The sequence below is a fragment of the Microtus oregoni genome, unplaced genomic scaffold, assembly GCF_018167655.1.
Source record: "Microtus oregoni isolate MIOR12 unplaced genomic scaffold, Mior012 000045F_ref0000178, whole genome shotgun sequence".
NCBI classification, from domain to species: domain Eukaryota; kingdom Metazoa; phylum Chordata; class Mammalia; order Rodentia; family Cricetidae; genus Microtus; species Microtus oregoni.
This window is the reverse complement of record NW_024543219.1, coordinates 16,643,634-16,655,261: the sequence shown is the minus strand read 5'-3', so window position 1 is coordinate 16,655,261 and position 11,628 is coordinate 16,643,634. Positions and strand designations below refer to the sequence as shown.

The following is an 11,628-nucleotide window of genomic DNA, read 5'->3' as shown; positions in this document are numbered from 1 at the left end:
GAACCCCAAACTGATATGTCACGGTCTTGGGGGATGCCTGCTATTATTATTCTGATAAAGGGACATAGCAATAAAATGTCTCTTAATAGCACCTTGCCCAATCCACATCAGAGAAGCTTCTTCTGCTAGTAGATGGGAAACCCCCAAGTGCACAATGTGTAGAAAGTGACAGACATTGGGGCATTGAGTCCTAAATGGGATGTTTTGATTGAACCCCTCCCCACAAGGCTCAGGGAGGTATGAGGAGAGAAGGCAGAAAACCTGTAGGAGCCAGAGGTGATGCATGACTCCAAGGAAAGAGTGACTTCCAGGCACAGAAGGACTGATGTACATATGAACTCATGTAGACTGTGGCAGCAAATACAAGATTTGCACAGGTTCAATCCTGTAGTCCTAGGACTGCGAGGGGAAAGTGTTGATATAATTCTTTGAAACTTTCATATATGCATATAACATATTTTGGACATATCCACCCACACCAACCCTCTCAACTTTTTTATATATATATATATATATATATATATATATATATATATATATATATATATATATATAATTCACTGGGTTCAATTTCTGCTGCCAGTATAGGGACTGGAGTTGGGCATCCACTGAGACATGGTTGACCAAATGGGTTCCAATTCTCAAACTGACTCTCTTTCCCTGAAGAGATCAACTGTCAACAGCTCCTCAGAAGCCCCGCCCCCAGAAGGGGCGTTCCTGGGGGGGGGGCAGCTGTCTACTCAAGGTCCACAGGCAGCGCATGCGCGGGTGGGCGGGGCTGTATGCAGGGGGAGTCAAGGAGACCCCTGTTAAGCTTCTGGGCTCCTTCAACATCAGGGAGCCTCAACCTCTCCCCAGCCGCCTCCAAGGAGCTGCCGCCTATTGTCGGTCACCGCCTAGGCGCGGAGCTGCTCGGACTTGGCCACCGGTGAGCCCGGGGAGCCGACCGGTGAGGGCTCAAGGGAGTTGAGGGAAGTCTGAACGTGAGGAGCGGTCGCGTGCAATGGCGTCTCTGCCTCGGTTGTCCGCGGCCATGCGCGAGATACAGGACCCGGGTCAGGCGAGAGCAACGCGTGTGGTGGACCCTTTTCCCTAGCATCCGTGGCCCGGGGTGGGTGGCGCGGCCACTGATCCCAGCCTCCATGGATGCGCATTCTCCTGCGACCATCTTCAGTGGTTCCTGCTGGGATTTTCCTCTGAAGGACAGCTGCTCGGCGTGGACATCGCAGGAAAGAGCTCCCTGGTACAGTGGATCAGTCAGGTAAGCACTGCCTGCACTGGCAGTCTTAGGGCATTTTCCCACGCTTTCTCTGTGGGAGGGGGCGTGACCAATGCTCAGAAAACTGCATTAAGATCCTCAGCTGGGGCCCTAGTGAATACCCAGCTAGTAGCTGCTTTTGGTAAATAGAACTGGCGGGATGCATGAAACGATGTAGAAAACCCTGTTTTCTTCTAGTTGAGAAACTATCTACCCCCATTCCCACCCCATCTTGCCTCTGAAAGATTGGGTCACGCTAAGTTTTCAGACCCTACTGTGAATTCAGGAATTCACAAGGAAAATTGGATTTTAGTGTTCGGTCTTTGCTTTTCTACTTCATAATGAAGCTGTTTTGAGAGTTCATTGCCAAAGTCATGTTTTTTTTTTTTGTTTTTTTTTTTTTTTTTTTTTTTTTTTTTGCTTACCACTGTCACTCCCTTATCCTCCCTATTTATTTCCAGAAGTCGCTCATTCATGTTTTTAAACCATTCCATTTTCCGGGTCTGGTGAAGTGCTCCAGCTTTTGAAAGGTCATTGTCTGTACAAGCGTCCCCATGAGCTGGGATGACTCTGATATAAATTGGTGTCATTTTGTACACCTTCATTTCTTGGGGATTTACAGACTGCATTAAGCACGTGCCTTCTTAAATTTGGGTTGCATTCATTCCCCTGCACCCGTTGACTGGAGTTATGCTGTGATATTGATTGTTTTAATTTCCGAAGAGGATCTAGCTAAAGTATCCTGTCATTCATATTGAAACAAAATAGTCATGTCATTTCATGTTCATTTCAGTTGCATCTCTTTGGCATCTGTTAAAGTTAAAGTTTTCTTTGAAAAATACTGCAAATGATATTTTGGTTTCTTTTTTTTTATTTTTCCATTCAAAAATTTCCACTTCCTCCCCTCCTCTCATTCCCCTCATGCTCCTCCACTCACTCTCCTCCCTTCCCCTCCAGTCTTTTATTTTTTTGAAAAAAATTTCTGCCTCCTCCCCGCCTCCCATTTTGCTCCCCCTCCTCCAACTCCTCTTCCCCTTCCCCCACTCCATTCCCCCTCCCTCTCGAGTCTGAAGAGCAGTCTGGATTCCCTGCCCTGTGGGAAGTCCCAGGTTCTTCCCCCTCCATCCAGGTCCAGGAAGGTGAGCATCCAAACAGGCTAGGCTCCCACAAAGACAGTTCATGCAGTAGGATCGAAACCTAGTGCCATTGTCCATGGCTTCTCATCAGCCCTCCTTGTCCTCCATGCTCAGAGAGCCTGGTTTTATCCCATGCTTATTCAGTCCCAGTCCAGCTAGCCTTGGTGAGCTCCCAATAGATCAGCCCCACTGGCACAGTGGGTGGGTGCAACCCTCGCAGTCCTGACTTCTTTGCTCATGTTCTCCCTCCTTCTGCTCCTCATTTGGACATTGGGAGCTCAGTCCGGTGCTCCAATGTGGGTCTCTGTCTCTACCTTCATCCATCGCCATATGAAGGTTCTATGGTGATATGCAAGATATTCATTAGTATGGCTATAGGATAGGGTCATTTCAAGTTCCCTCTCCTCAGTTGCCCAAGGTACTAGCTGGGGACATCACCCTGGACACCTGCAAGCCCCTCTAGAGTAAAGTCTCGTGCCAACCCTAAGATGGCTCCCTTAATTAAGATATATACTTCCCTGCTCCCATATCCACCTTTCCTTTATCGCAAACATCCCATTCCCCCAACATTCCCCCATCCTCCCCTTCTCACTTTTATCACCCCATTTCCCCTTACCCCCATCCCACCCCACACCCAAGTTCTCAGTTTTTGCCCGGCAATCTTGTCTACTTCCCATATCCAGGTGGATGACTATATGTTTTTCTTTGGGTTCACCTTCTTACTTAGCTTCTCTAGGCTCATGAATTATAGGCTCAATGTCCTTTATTTATGGCTAGAAACCAATTATGAGTGAGAATATCCCATGTTCATCCTTTTGGGTCTTGGTTACCTCACTCAGGGTAGTGTTTTCTATGTACATCCATTTGCATGCAAAATTCACGAAGTCATTGTTTTTTACCACAGCGTAGTACTCTAATATGTATATATTCCACACTCTCTTCATCTATTCTTCCATTGAAGGGCATCTAGGTTGTTTCCAGGTTCTGGCTTTAACAAATAAAGCTGCTATGAACATAGTTGAACAAATGCTTTTGTCATATGATAGGGTATCTCTTGGGTATATTCCTAAGTGTAGTATTACTGGGTCTTTGGGTAGGTTGATCCCGAATTTGGTGAGAAACCCCCACACTGCTTTCCAAAGTGGTTGCACAAGTTTGCATTCTGACCAGCAATGGATGAGTGTACCCCTTTCTCCACAACCTCTCCAGCAAAGGCTATCATTGGTGTTTTTTTATTTTATACATTCTGACAGGTGTAAGATGGTATCTCAAAGTTGTTTTGATTTGCATTTCCCTGATCACTAAGGGGGTTGAGCATGACCTTAAGTGTCTTTTGGCTTTTTGAACTTCTTCTGTTGAGAATTCTGTGTTCAGTTCAGTGCCCCATTTTTAATTGGGTTAATTAGAGTTTTAAAGTCTAGTTTCTTGAGTTCTTTGTATATTTAGGAGATCAGACCTTTGTCAGTTGCGGGGTTGGTGAAGATATTCTCCCAGTTAGTAGGTTGCCTTTTGTCTTAGTGACAGTGTCCTTTGCTTTACAGAAGCTTCTCAGTTTCAGGAGGTCCCATTCATTCAATGCTGCTGGGGTTAAACGTAGGAAGTGGTCTCCTGTGCCCATGTGTTGTAGAGTACTTCCCACTTTCTCTGAACTGAACAGAGAATTCTCAACAGAAGAAGTTCAAATGGCCAAAAGACACTTAAGGTCGTGCTCAACTTCCTTAGCAATCAGGGAAATGCAAATCAAAACAACTTTGAGATATCATCTTACACCTGTCAGAATGGCTAAAGTCAAAAACACCAAGGATAACCTTTGCTGGAGAGGCTGTGGAGGAAGGGGTACCCTCATCCATTGCTGGTGGGAATGCAATCTTTGCAACCACTGTGGAAGTCAGTGTTTTGGTTCCTCAAGAAATTCGGGATCAACCTACCCCTGGATCCAGCAATACCACTCCTGGGAATATACCCAAGAGATGCTCTATCATATGACAAAAGCATTTGTTCAACTATGTTCATAGCAGTATTATTTGTAATAGCCAGAACCTGGAAACAACCTAGATGCCCTTCAATGGAAGAATGGATGAAGAAAGTATGGAATATATACACACTAGAGTACTACGCTGCGGTAAAAAACAATGACTTCGTGAATTTTGCATGCAAATGGATGTACATAGAAAACACTACCCTGAGTGAGGTAACCCAGACCCAAAAAGATGAACATGGGATGTACTCGTTCATAATTGGTTTCTAGCCATAAATAAGGGCCACGGAGTCTACAATAAGTGAACCTAAAGAAGCTAAGTAAGAAGGTGAACCCAAGGAAAAACATATAGTTATCCTCTTGGCTAAGGGAAGTAGACCAAATTGCGGGGGAGAAAATTGGGATCTTGGGGGTGGGGTGGGATGGGGGTAAGGGGAGATGGGGAGAGAAAAGGTAGAAGTGAAGCAGGGGGGACTTGGGGAAACAGGAGAATTGGGATAAAGGAGGGGTGGATAGGGGAGCACGGAACCACAATTCTTAGTTAAGGGAGCCACTTTAGGGTGGGCAGAGCACTGTTACTAATCCTGCTTTGGTGTCTTTCGTGCAGTGTGGAGAGCATCACACTCAGCCTGAGGCCTTTCATCATGGTGGATCCACTATTTCAGCTTTCCTCTGCCAATGGATCATCAAACTTTTGCCAGTAGCCTGATGAGTGCATTCTCTAAGTGCACCTGGGACAGTTTTCTACATCTAAGCCTATGGCTTCTATGACTGTACTCTTATACCAAATCCTACACTGTAGCCTGCCCTGAAGGTTCATCTGTGTGTGTTTTCAAACACTTGTACTTTGGGAACATGATGTTTTCTCATTTACATTTATCCTAACATGACTTCTCAGGAATATTTAATTGCTCATATTGATGAATAGAGTGATTTTAGGGAAGGAACAATAAGTTTCTGGGCACTATTTGAAAAGCATAGCTCATTTCTCAAAAAGAAAGTACTATGGGCTTTCCAATCAAGCTAAGGGAATGCTATCTTTAGAATGAAGAATTACTGAATATCTTCTCCTGTGTTCCATGAGAGGCTCCTGGAAAGGGAACCTGGGCTTCTGGTCATTTCAGGAAAGCTAATTTACACGGTGGCAAAGGCTGTTCCCCATGACATCAGCAGTTTCTTCTCTGCACAATCTATTGTATCCTGGAAAGCTCCTGGAATCCCATGATGCCACCAGTGATGTTGCAATACCAGCTGCCCTTAGGCCATTCCTTCAGTGCCTGTAGGGTACACAATTAGAGATGTTGTCAAGACTGAGGAGTCTACTTTGGAGAGAGAATGGTGATCATCATCCAGAAAGAAGAGAGTTGCAGAAGAGTAAACAAGATCAAACGAATGGCTCTGGATAGAAACAGTGAGTCCTGGGCAGGAGATGTTGAGTTTCCTGGAGGAGGTGGGCCTTCCAGTAATGGGGCAGAGGAGCTAGAGACTCTGAGATGCAAATGGGCTCTCCTGTTTATCATAACTACTAAAAGTCAAGGATTCCAGAACATTAGTTTGTCCATTCCCTAATCTAGGAGCTGACCATGCCAAAACTGTTATGTGGGAGTATCTAGCTTCTACATTTACTGGGGTTTGGGGACAGAAGGAGAACAAACAGCAGGAGGCAGGGAGGCACTAATGTGTCCCCACCTTAGGACATGCCTTACTGCACCTCACACTCAGCAGCTTCCTTTAGGTTCAGTGGCTCTCTGACACTAGTCACATGGAGAGAAAAGTGCTTCTGGCTAAGGCATTGTGTCCTCAGACTGTACAGCAGAATTCCTCTGACCACCTCTCCCTGAGAGTGGCCCACTTAGGGTTCTGATCAGCAGTTGAGGGGGGCAGCAAATTCTCTAGCGTAGCCAAACAACTCTCAGAGGCATGGGACTACGGCAGAGATCGACTCTTTGATGCCAACTTCCGTGTTCTGGACTGTCAGTGGGGTGACTTAGTGAGTCTACTGATCATGTTCTGCTCCTGCATGACTTTTCATTTCACAACCCTTCCAGGCAGGAGATCTGGGCTCCTCACAGTACCTGTGAGGTTGTGCACTCTGTTATTCCATTTTTTTTTTTCTGAAACCACAGTCAGGGCCCTGGGCCATGTTGCATCCTGTCCTGCTATGAATAAGCTTGAAGAGGTGGTCTCTGTTTTCACCTGAAACATGTGTAGGGAAGCAGAGAAAATCCCTGGCTTCTTATGTAGCCACATCTCTACATAGTAATGGGAAAGATTACATTCACAGAGGGTCCAACTCAACCGGGCCAAAAAATTTGGTTTGTCACTTGGTTCCAAACTTGATCTTTCTGTTTGGGCCTCAGGGTGGTCTGTCTGTCCTCTATGCCTTGTCCTGTGCAGTTTCACTTGTGTTCTGTCTAACCACAGATGCTGCTATGGTGCCAAAATCCCACCCAGTGCTCCTCACCAAGAAGCAGATGAAGCAGGAAGTGGAGAGGCTGACCACAGAACTGCAGCTGATCACCAGCCAAAGAAATGAGCTGCTAGATCGCCCAACCTTCATCAGTGAAGATACCATGGAAAATAGGTGTTCATTGTTTCAGTCTTCATGGGACCTTCAGCAATGTCACCCTAACCTTTTTCCTTTAAGGTTTTGGGTTCTCAGTACCGGACCTCCAGTGTGACCCATGTCTTAAATTCTTCTCAAGAGAGGCAGACCTGAAGCTTGAGGGGAGGGAGATGGTGACTCTAGCTAGTCTTCTTTCTCTAAATGAAAACCAGAGCCTGTGGTCTGAGTCACACAACTAAGGGATTGATATAGTACTATGCACTTCCTCGATCCCTGAGTGCATTTGGGAAGGACCTGACAGGTGGTGGCTTGGGTGGATACTAGCTGCTGTGAGTTTGTGTGAGTCTTTGAACTTGCCTGAAAGCTGATTGTGTACTGGAAGCTCCTGGTAGAGGCTGGAGAGACCCGTTCCCACTTTGTCCATCTGTGTGCATAACTATAAGTCCTGGGGCTCATCACAGTTTCTTTCTGGCTTTGTGTCTCATACTCTTAGACAATAATGCTCCGTGAATAATTTCTTTAGCATGCAAACATGGTTCTCTCTCTCTCTCTCTCTCTCTCTTTCTCTCTCTCTCACTCTCTCTGTCTGTCTTCCTTTTTTCCCCTCTCTGCTTCCTCTCCCTAATGTGTTTGTGATTTTATTTGTTTGTTTGTGTGCACGCGCACGCACATGCATTTTCAGGTTTTTGTGTCTATAGAGACTCTGGGATTCAGGGATCTGTAAGGGACATGATGATTTGCCTGCACCGATTTCCTGGTGTTGCTAGTGCTGAGATCAGAAAACCCCACTTTAAGCAGCATAGCTCTTGTCCTACATACTCCCCTTCATGACCCCTAGGCATCCCTTGTGGGAGTTCATATCACTATCCTGTGTAATAGTCACAGGGGACCTAGAATCGCTGTTCCGAAGTGGGAAAAATGTCATTGTAATATTGGTGTGGCAAGACGTGTAGCATAAATCCCGGTAACATAGAGAGCTACACTGAGTCTCTAAGCATACTCAGAGAACACATGCAACCATGGCATCCTCCATCTGTGAAGCCAGCTGATCTAGTGCCAAGATAACAAGTTTAAAAGCACCAGGAGGTCCCTGTACATAGGATGCAGAATGTGGCATTCACTGGACTGTGGTAGACCTGGATACAAAATGAGTTCTCATGATCCTTGAAGCCTCCGTTCACAAGGTTCTTTCCTCCTGTTTCTAGGCCCTACCACAAGCCATATCCTTTCTATGAAAAGCTGAATTGGAGCATGTACAGGTCATGTCAGAACTAAGGACCTTGGAAGTTGATTACACTGAGACCTCAGAGAAGTTCAGTGAGCTGACCAAGGAGACAGTTTTCTATCAGTAAGTGCCCATCTTGGCATGGACCCCAAAAGTTGTGAAATGGCCATCATTGCCTTCATTTTTCTCTGGATTCAGCGTCCGCAACTCCGGGTCTAGCCTTTCCGCTTCTTAGCAAGCAGCTCTAGCATGCATCTCTTGAACTTTTGTCTCTTGGACCTAATATTCCTACATGTGAAAGAGATTCTTAACTGGAGGCAGGGGTTCCTGGAGGCAGGGGTGGCAGTAGAATGCTGGCAGGATCTTACTATGCAGAGCATCTCTAGCAGTCTGCACAGCTGGCTCCTAGGGGAGCTGACTCAACTGGAGAAGTTGCACATGCTGAGGCAGGAGAAAAAGAAACTGCTGGATAACTAGGTGACTGGCCTCCTACTGAAGCACCACTTGGAGGACTTGAATGTGATCTGTGAGGACCGAGAGGAAGAGACTAGTGGCCTCAAGACCCAGCAACAAGATGTAGGTGCAGACAAATAAATCAGGGTAAAGTTGGGCACCTTTTGCCCATTTGACTGCCTCTCTACTTATTTAACCACCTGTGCTTTCACCCATCACCTTACTTATCCATGTTCCCATCCAGCCACCCACCTCATGCTACCTGGGGTGTTCATTTCAGTGTTCATGCACAAGTACTTCTGGGGCGTTAGCCTCTCTTGAGAAACTGAATTATTGGCAAGCCATCCCTGAGTCTCTGTTTGGAGTTGCAGTCCAGTGAAGGAGATGGGTCAATAACATATAATACACCCACATGTCATTATGATAGGTAGCATTCTGTGCACAGAGCTTTGAGTAAGTGAGTTCCTGGTCCTGGGGCTCATTCACTCAGCAGGGCTCTTGTGAGATCACACATGGGCAGCAGTTTGCAAGGAGGAAATCCCCATGCACATGCCAAATGAGTGCTTCTCGCAGTCATGGATGTGGTTGACATGCGGCCCTCTCCTTTCTTCCTGCATCCCAATATTTTCTCTTCCCATTGCCCAGCTCTTGGTTTACAGTAATAGAAATTGAATAGCAGTTTGTCAGCCTCTTTTCTGTGAGTGGTGCTGGACAGTTCTGCCATCCAGCTGTATATAGTCTGGGGTTATTGGATGATCTGCTGTGGGCTTTTGACAAGCTGGTGGTGGATGGGGTGAGACTTGGGCTTTAGGAGGAGAATTTTCTAACTAGTTCAACACAGTCTGGTCAAGATTATCATATTTTTTTTTTTTACTATTTTCCCAATTGTATTACACTGACTTTTATTAATTCTTTTTTTTAATTGCGAAAAGAAGAAAAAAAACATAAACAAAAAATAAGTTTCCACCTCCTCCCAGCCTCCCATTTCCCATCCCCTCCTCCCACCCTTCTCCCCCTCCTCGCACCCTTCTCCCTCTCCTCCTACCCTTCTCCCCCTCCCCCCACTCCTCTCCCCCTCCCTCTCCAGTCCACAGAGCAGTCCGGGTTCCCTGCCCTGTGTTAAGTCCTAGGTCCACCCCCCTCCGTCCATATCTAGGAAGGTGAACATCCAAACTGGCTAGGCTCCCACAACGCCAGCACATTAAGTAGGATCAAAACCCCCTGCCATTGTCCTTGGTGTCTCATCAGCCCTCATTGTTCGCCATGTTCAGAGAGTCCGGTTTTATCCCATGCTTTTTCGGTCACAGTCCAGCTGGCCTTGGTGAGCTCCCTGTAGATCAGCTCCACTGTCTCAGTGGGTGGATGCACGCCTCGTGGTCCCGAATTCTTTGCTCATGTTCTCCCTCCTTCTGCTCCTCCTTGGGACCTTGGGAGCTCAGTCCAGTGCTCCTGTGTAGGTCTCTGTCTCTATCTCTATCCATCACCAGATGAAGATTCTATGATGATATGCAAGATATTCGTCAGTATTGCTCTAGGATAGGGTCATTTCAGGTTCCCAATCCTCAGCTGCCCAAGGAACTAACTGGGAACCTCATCTTGGGCACTAGGGAGCCCCTCTAGGGTCAAGTCTCTTGCCCACCCTAAAGTGGCTCCCTTAACTAAGAATTGTGGTTCCGTGCTCCCCTATCCACCTTTCCTTTATCCCAATTCTCCTGTTTCCCAGGTCCCCCCTCCTTCCCTTCTACCTTTTCTCTCCCCATCTCCCCTTACCCCCATCCCACCCCCCCCCAAGATCCCATTTTCTCCCCGGAAATTTGGTCTACTTCCCTTAGCCAAGAGGACAACTATATGTTTTTCCTTGTGTTCACCTTCTTACTTAGCTTCTTTAGGTTCACCTATTGTAGACTCCGTGGTCCTTATTTATGGCTAGAAACCAATTATGAGTGAGTACATCCCATATTCATCTTTTTGGGTCTGGGACACCTCACTCAGGATAGTGTTTTCTATTTCCATCCATTTGCATGCAAAATTCGAGAAGTCATTGTTTTTTACTGCAGCGTAGTACTCTAGCGTGTATATATTCCATACTTTCTTCATCCATTCTTCCACTGAAGGGCATCTAGGTTGTTTCCAGGTTCTGGCTATTACAAATAATACTGCTATGAACATAGTTGAACAAATGCTTTTGTCATATGATAGGGCATCTCTTGGGTATATTCCCAAGAGTGGTATTGCTGGGTCCAGGGGTAAGTTGATCCCGAATTTCCTGAGAAACCGAAACACTGACTTCTACAGTGGTTGCACAAGATTGCAAGGAATATCATATTTTTAACAATAGTATTTCTCCCCAGGGAATTATGTGTGAGTTGTGAGATTCTTTTGAAAGGTTGGGTGTGGTTAGTCTGAACTGAAAATGTGTGTTGTTGGAGGCTGCTTGTTCATTTCCCAACTGCCCTGACTCAAAACAGCCACACAGAATCTATATTATTTGCAATACTGTTTGGCCAATAGCTTAAGTATATTTCTGACTAACTTTTATATCTTAATTATCCCATTTCTATTAATTTGTGTATCACCACATGGCTTTGGCTTACCAGCAAGTTGCCAGTGCATTTGACTCCTGTGGGGGGCTACATGATTTTTCTCTGCCTCTGCCTATTCTCTCTCTTTCTCTCTTTCTGCTGGGCTTTACTCTGTTAAGCCATTCAGCGAAAATAGCTTCTTTGTTAACCAATGGCAATAAAACAGATTAACAGCATACAGAAGGGAATCCCACATTACCTCCCCATTTCTGTTCAATTAAAAAGGAAGGTTTTAACTTTAACATAGCAAGATTGCATACAACAAAACAGTTTTCAAGACTTATAGTTACAATATTTATATCTACTTTCTCTTTTATTATAACTAATGAACACTATAATTGTAACTACTTATTCTTCAATTCCTTCAAAGACATCAAAGAGTTCAGAAGGATATATTACATAAGTAAGCAGGAAGTGCATTGTAAGCAAC

General features: G+C 45.6%; 1 protein-coding gene across 1 annotated transcript in view; it reads left to right on the top strand.

The window, feature by feature from the left end:
• Positions 1 to 779: 779 nt before the first annotated feature.
• Positions 780 to 11,628, top strand: part of LOC121435121 — a 90,078-nt gene continuing 79,229 nt past the window's right edge. The window contains exons 1-4 of the mRNA XM_041634213.1: positions 780 to 1,261; positions 4,980 to 5,783; positions 6,797 to 6,956; positions 8,144 to 8,286. The gene's annotated coding sequence lies outside the window, so the exon portion shown is untranslated. The remainder of the gene's footprint in view (positions 1,262 to 4,979; positions 5,784 to 6,796; positions 6,957 to 8,143; positions 8,287 to 11,628) is intronic.